The sequence below is a fragment of the Balaenoptera acutorostrata genome, chromosome 2, assembly GCF_949987535.1.
Source record: "Balaenoptera acutorostrata chromosome 2, mBalAcu1.1, whole genome shotgun sequence".
NCBI classification, from domain to species: domain Eukaryota; kingdom Metazoa; phylum Chordata; class Mammalia; order Artiodactyla; family Balaenopteridae; genus Balaenoptera; species Balaenoptera acutorostrata.
Window position 1 is genome coordinate 170,496,486 of NC_080065.1, and position 10,640 is coordinate 170,507,125.

The 10,640-nt window shown below is 59.4% G+C and overlaps 1 pseudogene; it reads left to right on the forward strand.

Annotated features, from left to right (window-relative positions):
- The first annotated feature begins 923 nt into the window (after positions 1–923).
- LOC130707223 (thimet oligopeptidase-like) lies at positions 924–8,548 on the forward strand (annotated as a pseudogene).
- The last annotated feature ends 2,092 nt before the right edge of the window (positions 8,549–10,640 follow it).

A 10,640-nucleotide genomic window follows, 5' to 3' on the forward strand; every position in this document is an offset into this window, starting at 1 on the left:
ACAGACTCACAGACATAGAGAACAGACTTGTGGTTGCCAAGGGGGAGAAACAGTGAGGGAGGGTTGGATTGGGAGTTTGGGGTTAGCAGATGCAGACTATTAAATATAGGATGGATAAACTACAACGTCCTACTGTCTAGCACAGGGAACTATATTCAATATCCTGTGATAAGCCATAATGGAAAAGAAAAAAGTTTTATTTATAGGTTCCATCCCGAACTGAGCTGGCCCATCCCCTCCCATGGTTCTAAGTGCAGCCCGAGGCTGCAGACTTCCCACCGTGGTCTTCAGCTCCAGAGCAAGCCACCTGCAAACCACCCACATCTTCCCAGGGGCTGGCAACTCTCCTTTGCTACTGATTCCAAGACACATCCAGATAGCAAAAATGTGACCATGAAAAGAAACTCAGGCATGTTCAAATCAGGGAAATAACATTCTTATCTCTGTTCAGTACTCGCTTAATTTTAGAATAGCTTAGAGTTACAAAAAAGTTGCAAAGATCTGTACAGAGTGTACAGAGTGCCGTGGACCCTGACCCAGTATCCCTATTTCCAACACGACATGTTTATCCAACTGAGGAACCAAGATGGATACATTGTTATTAACTAAAGTCTACAGTTGATTAGAATTTCCCTAGTTTCCCCCTAACATCCTTTTTCTGTCCCAGTCTCCTCTGGGCTGTGACATTTCTCAGACATCCCTGGGTTTTGATACCTTGAAAGTTTTGAGGAGGACTGGTCAGGTATTTTGTCCCTCAATTTGTTTGTCTGTTTGTTTTCTGATGTTTTTCTTATGGTTGGTCTGGAGTTATGGGGTTTGGGGTGGAAGATCCAGACAGAGATAAAAATGCCATTCTCCTCAGGTCACATCAAGGATACACACCATCAACGGGACTTATGACAAACGATTTTACCCTTGATCACATGGCCAGTATCGTCTTTTTTTTGTGTGTGGCTGCATTGGGTCTTCGTTGCGTGCGGGCTGCTGTAGTTGTGGCACGGGGGCTCACTAGTTCTGGCTCCCAGGATCTAGAGCGCAGGCTCAGTAGTTGTGGCCCATGGGTTTAGTTGATCCGCGGCACCTGGGATCTTCCCGGACCAGGGCTTGAACCTGTGTCCCCTGCATTGGCAGGCGGATTCTTTTCTTTTCTTTTTTTCTTTTGCAACCCAAACTTTAATCCCAAGGATTCTCACAAAACATATTACAAATGACAGCATGAAAAAAAAATTGCACAGTAACTCAAAGTTCAGCTCTACAATATACTCTTAATCTGGCAGGACATTGGTATCCTGATAATCTCAAATTTCCAAAAAATATTACAAAGAGCTATGTATTCATGTACAGCAATCACAGAGGGGACTTATGACCTAACTCAAAGGTAAACCAACTTCCTTGAAACTTCTTAGATTCTAAACTCCCTGGACAACCTCTTGTCCAGTGTGAAGACTAGTGGAATTTCTAAACCTCTAATCTAGGGTAAGGGTGCGGCTTTCATTTTTACCTGCTGGCTTGTGTTCACAGCACCTTTTGAAGACTGCTTGCTTAACTACAGCTGCATACCATATCCCAGCTACAGAAAGCCTTTTCAATGTTTGCCAGTGTTGTTTCCATAATAGTAAACATCACACTTTAAGTGGGCAGGAGTTAGAGTTTTATTATCAGTCTAGGCAAGACCAAAAATTCAAAGCAAATTCAATTTTGCTTAAGGGAACATTGTAAGGTAACAATTCTTCACATTACATGCCTCATATGACCCATTTCAAACCAGAGAGATTGACACCTTTATGTGTCACTGGGTCAAGAGACAAACAAATGTGAACAGCTAAAACATTTAAAAAGTGCACCAAGCGTCGCAAGTCTCAAACAAAACTTGAATTTTCTGTACATACTCTTGCCAAATGAAGTTATTGCCTGTACACCACTCCTCTTGCAAAGTGGTCTTCTATTTCCTTTCATTTGGCCTAGATCGGCTAGGAGACGTAGAGAAAGATCGGGACGGCTTGTGATTTCTCTCCTGGGACAGTGATCTCTCTCTTCTCCTATATCTAGAAAGGGACCTGCTCTGGCTGACGGAGAAGGCTCTCCATCTCGGAGATGTGTGGGAGGTGCAGGACTCCTCCTACGATAATCATCTCAAGGGCGACGACCCCAAGAAGGAGGCGGTCACGATTTCGACTTCTCTTTTCCCCATTCGACAGGTCCACTCTTACTCGACAGCCACATAGTGTTCTCCCATCTAGTTCTCGGACAGCATCGGCTGCATCTCGGGGATCTTCACGTTCAACAAGAGCGAAGCCGGGAGGGTTTTTAGCAACCCACACACTTCCATAAGAGTGTCCATAATAGCCTAAAGCTCGTTCCGATTCAGCCTTGTTACCACTGTTTCCAAGATTCCCTACATAAACTTGACAGTCCAAGGGACAGGAATCACGATGCAAGACCCTCGTGGCTCCTGGGTTTCACGGGCCACAGGGTGGTCCCGGGCCTCTATAATCTGGCAGCTGAATCTGCTCGCGTAAGTTGTCCTGTGGGGATGCTTTGCCCCCTATGTGTCCAGCCCGGGGCGCTGCTGTCTTGGCCCGGCCTCCCGGGTGAGACGGTGAACCCCAGCTCCCTGGAGCAGACACTCAGAGCCCTGGTGATCGGACTCATGGCTGACGGGGCTGGAGCGGCGGCTGGACATGTGTGGCCAGCCTGGTGGTCTTTGGCCCCGTCTGCAGTTCCCGTTCCAGCTGAGAAAGAGCCTCCCTGTGCTATTTTCTCCTGGTTGTGTATGGATCCCCGGTGTCATTTGACAGAAATGTAGATGGTGTGTTCTTTCTCTCTTTTCTCCCTGCTTCCTCTCCTCCCTCTCTGCCTCCCTCTCTCCCTGTCCCTCTTTCTCTGTTCTGCTCTCCCTCTGCCTCTTTCCCTCTCCCTCTCTCTCTCCATCTGACTCTCCCTCTCCCCCTCCCTCTCTCCCTCTCCCTCCCTCTCCCTATCTCTCTTTCCTCTCCCTCTCTCCCTCTTCCCTCTCGCTCTCCCTCTCCCTCCTCCCTCTGCCTCTCCCTCTTCCCTCTCCCTCTCTCCCTCTGCCTCTTTCCTCTCCCTGTTTCCTCTCCCTGTTTCCTCTCTGTTTCCTCTCCCTCTTCCCTTTCCTCTCTCCCTCTCCCTCCCTCCCTCCCTCTCTCCCTGTGCCTGTTTCCCTGTCCTTGTTTCCTTGTTCCGCTGTGCCTCTACCTCTTTCCCTCTCCCTCCCTCCCTCTCCCTCTCTCTCCCTCTCCCTCCACCTCCTTCCCTCTCTGGAGAGGGAAGGAGGTGGAGGGAGAGGGAGAGAGAGGGATAGAGGGAGGGAGGGAAAGACATCTCTCCCTTCCTCCCTCTATCTCTCTTTCCCTCCTTCTCACTCTCCCTCCCTCTCCCTCTCCCTCTCTCCCTCCCAGAGAGGGAGAGACAGAGGGAGAGGGAGAGGGGGACAGGGAAAGAGAGACAGGGATGGAGGGAGGGAGAGAGGGAGGCAGAGAGGGACGGGGTGGAGGGAGGCAGAGAGGGACAGGGGTGGAGGGAGGGAGAGAGGGAGGGAGAGAGGGAGAGGGAGAGAGGGAGAGGGAAAGAGAGACAGGGGTGGAGGGAGGGAGAGAGGGAGGCAGAGAGGGACAGGGAGAGAGGGAGAGAGGGACAGGGAAAGAGAGACAGGGATGGAGGGAGGGAGAGAGGGACAGGGCAAGAGGGACAGGGAGAGAGGGAGGGAGAGAGGCAGAGGGAGAGATGGAGGGAGAGGGAGAGGCAGGGAGGTAGAGGGAGGGAGGGAGGGAGACAGGGACACAGACAGGGAGACAGGGAGAAGGGCTGATGGGGGCTCCCTCTCCCTCCCATCCTCTCCCCACTGCTTTCTCTTTTTTCTGCTTCAACAAACACCAGGCCCCTTTTAGATCAGCCCTGAAGTCAACGCTGATGCTTGGACGGCCTGACCTCCCCGCTGCCTTCCAGCCCAGGACCACAGCTGGGAGATGAAGTCTGCGGGGCCCTGGGCGGCGGCGGCGGGCTGCACAGACAACTCCTCTGACGCCCAATCTCTCCTCCTTTACGAGGCAGCCGCCAGCTCCCTTCCCTGACTCCCCAACATTTGGGGCTTTTTAAATATGTGTCGATAATGCCATGAGCTACTATTTAACTTTTCAACGAGGACCCATCTCCCAAAATGCAGTGGTTTTCAGGCTTGGCTGCACTAGACAACCCCCAGGGAAGGGAGAGACATCTGTACCTGCCTCTCTCTCCCTCTCCCTCCGTATCTCCTTCTGGCTCTCTCCCTCTCCCGCTCCCTCTCCCTCTGGGGTGATGCCCGATGAGCTCAGATTCGCAGATGTTCCCCCCATCCCCTCTCTGTGCCTTGCATGGGGCCTGGGCCTTCTCACTGTGGGCCGGCTACGGCCTTGACATTCAGACATCGGTTCCTGCAAGGACACTTGCGTTTGGTCCATACCGCGTGTGGCTGCAGCCTGTGCTTCTCCCGTTCAGCATCTTCAGTAGATGGGGGCTGTGCACGAGCCCTTCATCTTCCCCGCAGACACCACTGGTGCTTGCTCGGCCTCGCGGGTGATGCGGGGGGCACGGGGGACAGTCTTGTGTCCCCACCTTCTTGGGCTGCAGACAGGCCACGTTGGTCCTGTGGTGACTGGGGGCTCCCAGGAGAACCCCACCGCAGAGCCGGAGAGGTGGCCCCAGAGAAGGAGGCGTACGCCTGGGGCCGGGCCTCACCAGCCAGCCCCGGGCCACCTGCAGCAACAGGCCTCTCGCCGTCCAGGGGCTGGGTGTTCGGGCGCCGTGGGCATGAGCTGCTGTCTGCACGGCAGCCGAGTTTGTATTGTTGAGCCCGGGGAGGCCCCTGGGTGGCTCCTGGAGAGCGTGGCCGCATTTCTTCCTGCCCTTGGCCTTAGAGCTCATCACGGGTCATGCCGTTTCTGGTTCCAAAAGGACCTGTGTTCATAAAAACCACGTGTTAGGACAACACCAAAGTGTCTAGAAATCCGGGCCAGGAGGAGGAGGGAGGGGGATTGGCTGTGCCCGCCAGTGGCCTGAGAGCCCTGGCCGCCCGCAGAGACCTGACCCAGGGCCCGTGGGGAGGGCGTGGCCCACGGTCCCCAGCGCTGGCCGTCTCTGGGTTCCAGGAGAACTGCGCGATCCTCGGGGAGCTGGTGAGGCTGCAGGCTCAGAAGTTCCGCCTGCTGGGGTTCAGCACGCGTGCCGACTCCGTGCTGGAGATGAACATGGCCAAGACCAGCCAGCTGGTGAACACTTTCCTAGGTAAGCCCGCCTCCCCGAGTCCCAGTGGGGACGGGGGTCAGGCGGACCTTCACTGGACGTGGTGATGCCTGAGACCCCACTGTGTCAGCCCTTGGGGGTCGCCTTCTCCAACCCTTCATTCTGCCTCGAGGGGCGTGGGGTGGGGGGCGGCTGGGGGGGCTGCCACAGGGACATAGCCAAGCCTCTCCCCTCCGCCCGCAGATGAGCTGGCCCAGAAGCTGAAGCCCCTCGGGGAGCAGGAGCGGCCGTGATCCTGGAGCTAAAGAAGGCCGAGTGCCAGAGGCGGGGCCTGCACTTTGACGGGCCCATCAACGTCTAGGACCTGCGCTACTACATGAACCAGGGGGAGGACACGCGCTACCACGAGGACCAGTACCTGCTCAATGAGTCCTTCCCCATGCAGGTGGTCACGCGCGGGAGGCTGGGCATCTCCCAGGAGCTGCTGGGGCTGACCTTCGACCTGGAGAAGGGCGCCAACATGTGTCACGAAGATGTGAGGCTCTACACGATCCGGGACGCGGCCTCAGGCAAGGTCATCCATCGGCAAGTTCTACCTGGACCTCTACCCTCGGTGCATGCGTGGGGGAACCAGTCGGCCATGGGCCGGGGCTCCTCTGTGGAAGCAGGGCCTCACCCGCGTCCCTCCCCAGGGAAGGGAGGTCTGGGCACATGGCCTGCTTTGGCCTGTAGCCGGGCTGCCTGCAGCAGGATGGGAGCCGCCAGATGACCATCGTGGCCATGGTGGCCAACTTCACCAAGCCTATGCCCAACCCGCCCTCCCTGTTGCAGCATGATGAGCTAGAGACCTACTTCCATGAGTTCTGGCAAGCGATGCACCAGCTCCGCTCCCAGGAGGGTGCGGGCGCGGTGCTGCAGGCAGGGGGCGGGGAGGGCCCGGGCTCTCCCGTGGTCCTCCGGCAGGCCCTGGCCACGGGATTCTTCCGCTGATGTCACCCCGCACGTGGCGACGCCCTCAGTGTCAGTTTCCATCATCAAACCCCACGCACTGGGCGCGTAAACAACTGAAGTGGATGTCCTCGAGATTCTGGAGGCTGGAAGCCCCAGGTCAAGGAGTCAGGACTGGTTCCCTGAATGTTAAATACATGTATTCAAGAGTTGCCTTCAAAAAAGACAAACGACAAGAAAGGCACGTTGCCTGCGAGTCTGGTGACAGGCGGTGATGAGACCCAGAGGGGAGGCTCTGGGGCCGGGAGCGCCGCGCCCTTTGAAGCCCTGGTGCTGCTGCCAGTCTCGGTGGAGGCTCAGCAAGTCCCAGTGACTTCCCCACGGGGGTGGTCCCCAGCTGAGAGTCTGGGCCCAGGACCCAGTGCTCGTTCAGTCTCCCTGCGGTCAGCCCTTCGTCCTGAGAGCGATGCTCTCACAGGCTGCACCGGAGCGCGTGGGGACACCTTACTGAGCTGTGCAGCCGTCACTACTGCCCTGTTTTGGAACATTTCCCTCACCCCAGAAATGTCCCTCACGCCCTTAGTTACCATTCCCTCCCCTCCCCTGCCCCTGACAACCAGGAACCCACTCTGACTCTGTGGATCTACCTGTTCTGGACGTTTCCCCTCAGTGGGGTCACACCCTGTGTGTCCTTCTGTGTCTGACTTCTCTCGCTGAGCATCGTGTTCTCAGGGTGCATCCACGTGGCAGCGAATGTCAGGGCTTCACACCTTTGCGTGGCTGAGGGACGGAAAACAGACAAACGAAAAGAAAGGCACGTTGCCTGCCAGTCTGGTGACAGCCGGTGATGAGAACCAGAGGGAAGGCTCTGGGGCCGGGAGCGCCACGCCCTGTGAGGCCTTGGCGCTGCTGCCAGTCTTGGTGGGGCACGGGCAACGCCGTCCCCCAGGGGCTGTGGGACAAGCTCATCAACTCCCGGCAGGCCAACCCAGGTGCGGCCGGGCCGAGGGAAGGGAAGGGGGCGCCCGGACCGCCCGGCTGGAAAGCGCAGCCTGGACACAGTGCCAGCCCCCCGTCTCCTTCCGCCCGCCCCCCAGGCCTCTTCAACCTGTGCCAGATCGTCCTGCCAGATGTGGACCAGGCCCTGCACACGCAGACGCCCGCGGACCCGGTGCAGGAGAATGCCCACCTCTGCCAGGAGATCTTCGGGGGCCCAGCCACGCAACGTAGCCAAGCGCTCACCGAGCCCACCTTGGCGGTCGGTTGGCAGCTACTGCCCAGGTCAAGAGGATCCTCTGGTGGTGTGTGAAAGGGGACCGACTGACAGGCTCTGGCCGAGGCCCGGTGACCTCTGGCCTCTTCCTGCCTGGGTTCCTGGGCTGGTCCCTCCAGCTGTGGCCCGCCGAGTCCGAGGGTGGGGTGGGCGTATCTGCACGTGCTTTCTGGAGAGCCTGCAAGAGGCAGGAGAGGGCTTCATAGCCCGGACGGAACGCGTCGACGAGGTGTGCCTGCGCGTGTCGGTGCGGACACGCGGTTCACTCCCTCGTGAGCGCTTTCACCCGCGCTCTCCCCGTGCTGGAGGGCGAGCCCTGACTCATCCCTCGGAGCCTGGGCAGCTGTCCTTGTAAGAGGCTCAGGGGTGAACCCTCGTGAGCTTCAGCAGAAAGTCGGCAAAGATTGATCTGTGTCCCTCCACCGAGTTGCCCGCAAGGTCCCCGTTTTCTAGAAGTGTTGGGCCAATACTCCCTCTAGTGGCAGGGGACTCAGACAGGGCTGCTTTGAGGCCCCCGCTCTGGGGAAGGGGCACGGAGCGGCCAGGGGGCCGGGCAGGAGCCTCTCCGCGTGTGTCCCAGGGACCCACCTGCCTGCAACCTTCGGCCGCCTGGCAGGAAGCTACGACGCCCAGTCCTATGGCTACCTGTGCAGCAAGGTGTACTCCGCGGACACGTTCCACACACGCTTCAAGCAGGAGGGCGTCCTGAGTGGCAAGGTGAGAGGCCGGCCTGCCGCGCAGACCAACACGGAGGTCCTTGGCCTGGGCCTAGATGCTCATGCCGCCCGCCTGGACCTGCCAGGCTCTGAGGGCCCTGCCCTGGACCTCCTGCTCCCCTGCCCTTTGTTGAGTCACAGCAGAGGTGGCCACACCCACACCCTCAGTGAAGGGGGTGCTCCACCCTCCTGCAGCCCCGCCCCCTCTCGGCAGGATGCCCTGGACTACAGAAGCTGCATTCTGAGGCCAGGGGGCTCCGAGGATGCCAAGGGCATGGTGACGCTCTTCCTGGGTTGCGACCCCACGCAGGATGCCTTCCTCCTGAGCAAAGGGCTGCAGGTTGAGGGCTGCAAGCCGCCGGCCTGCTGACAGCACGGGGTTTTGCCCACCCAGGCGTGCCCGGTGGCTTGGCGCCCCGCCGGGGCAGGGGAGGGGCCGCGTGTCCTCCCAGCCCCTGAGTCTCTGGTGGCCGGCCTCGGCCAAACGTCTCCACCTGGACATGTCTGGAGAGTCTGGTGTCAAGGCTCCCCCTTGTTGCACTAATGCAATCCCTTCCTGGGGAGCTTTCCTGCTTACAAAATGGTTCTTTGAAAACGCAGCCATTAATAAAAAGACTCCACTCCTGGTCTCTACCTGCGGTCCCTTCCACCACAGGAGCGGGATGGGGACCGTCACACTGGGGGGAGCTCTGACCTTGGTCGGGGATCAGCCCTGGGGCCGTGGTGACGCGTCTGGGTCACTGGGAGACGGCTGAGCTGTGGGGTGAGTTCAGACAGGGATGGTGCCCCGCACCCCAGCCGGGCAGGCTCTCCAGTGAGGGGGTGTCAGTTTCCTGCCGGCCTCTCGCCCGTCACTGTTTGGCATCTCGGGGGCTGTGATTGGCTGGAGCTGGTTCTGGCGGTGGGCACAGCTGCGGGAAGCCCGGCTGTGGCTGTCCCTCTCCCCGTGTCCTGTCCTCCTGCTCATGGCCGGCCGGCTGGCTCCCTCTGGTCATCGGCAGCTGCTGAAGTCTGGACCACAGCAAGGGGCCGCCTTCCTGGGTCCTAGCGATTCTTCCCAAAGGCCTTAGGGATGCGGTTTGGCGGCAGCAGGAATTCAGAGAGGGTGCTGCCCCGCTGGAGCGCTAGGGTGGCTCTGAACCGTCCCGTGTGTCCTTCCCTGGCCTTTGAGCTCCTCGGGAGCCCTGCCTCCGGCCCTTCGCCCCCACAAAGGACGCCAGGCAGCGGAGCAAGAGCGCGAGCGGTGCCCCGATCTTCTCCCCGTGGCCCAGGCAGGCAGGCCGTGCCACGCTCTGTCCTCCCCTAAGCCTGCCTGCCCGTTCTCACCCACCCTAGGCCAGTCGGTTGTGGACCAGGCTGTGGTGTCTGCCCTTCTGCACACCCGGCTCAGCTCCCTGCACCCACTTCTGTGCCTTCTGTGTTCTGGGCTGGTCGCAGGCCCAGAGCCGGTGGGCAGGCACCCCGTGGCCGGGAGGGCTGTTCCTGCGAATTCCCTGGGGCTTGAAAAGGAGCACAGCCAGCCTTCCATCAGTCACCTCTCGATGGATATGGAAGGGGCGTGTCGGGGCCTGGGGGCTGCTCGTCTTCCCGTGCACCGAGCCCCCCGATGGTCCCCGTGCAAAATCCAGGTGTGGCGTTGGCACCCCAGCCGTGTGCCAGGCAGTCCGTGGCGGGCGCCACAGGCCGCGGGCTGGTGGGCCACAGGGTTCCCGAGCGGCAGGTCAGGACTGAGAGGGTGAGGCCTTTCCCTGGGTCCAGGGCCCAGACTGACGCCGGCTGGAGGCCCCTCCGCTCACCGCCCGCACCCCCCAGCCCCTGCCCTCACGTGAGCCCCCAGGGCTGAGCTCAGGTGCTGCATGCCCAGGCTCCCCGGCAGCCCAGCCCGTTCCCACTCCTCCGAGGTCTCTGAAGGACTGGGAGGCAGGTTGCCCCACAGAGACTGCTGTTCCCCGAGCCCTGGGCAGGGGGCAGGGAGGACGGGCACAGGGCCTGCAGGGGTGTGGGCGCCGGGGCAGCCGGAGCAGCTCCACACAGTAAGTAAGAGCAGCTCACCAAAACCAGTGCGTTTCTCCAGCTGCCCCGGGACCTGAGCTCAGGTCCTGGGGCAGGAAGGGGCAGCAGTGCAGCTGTTAGCTGTCACTGGGGGTCGACTGTGGCCCAGTGCCAACTCTTAGATCCTCCCCCGTCCCCTTCCGGGGTTGCGACCGGACCCCTGCCAACCGGGTTCTCACTCCTCCCCGTCCCCTACGCCTGCTCCATGAAGGTGGAAGGAACACATTTTTAAAAAGGTTGGAGCCTGGGTTTCCCTGGTGGCGCAGTGGTTAAGAATCCGCCTGCCAATGCAGGGGACAACTGCTCAAGCCCTGGTCTGGGAAGTTCCCACACGCCGCGGAGCAATGAAGCCCGTGCGCCACAACTACTGAGCCTGCGCTCTAGAGCCCAAAAGCCACAACTACTGAGTC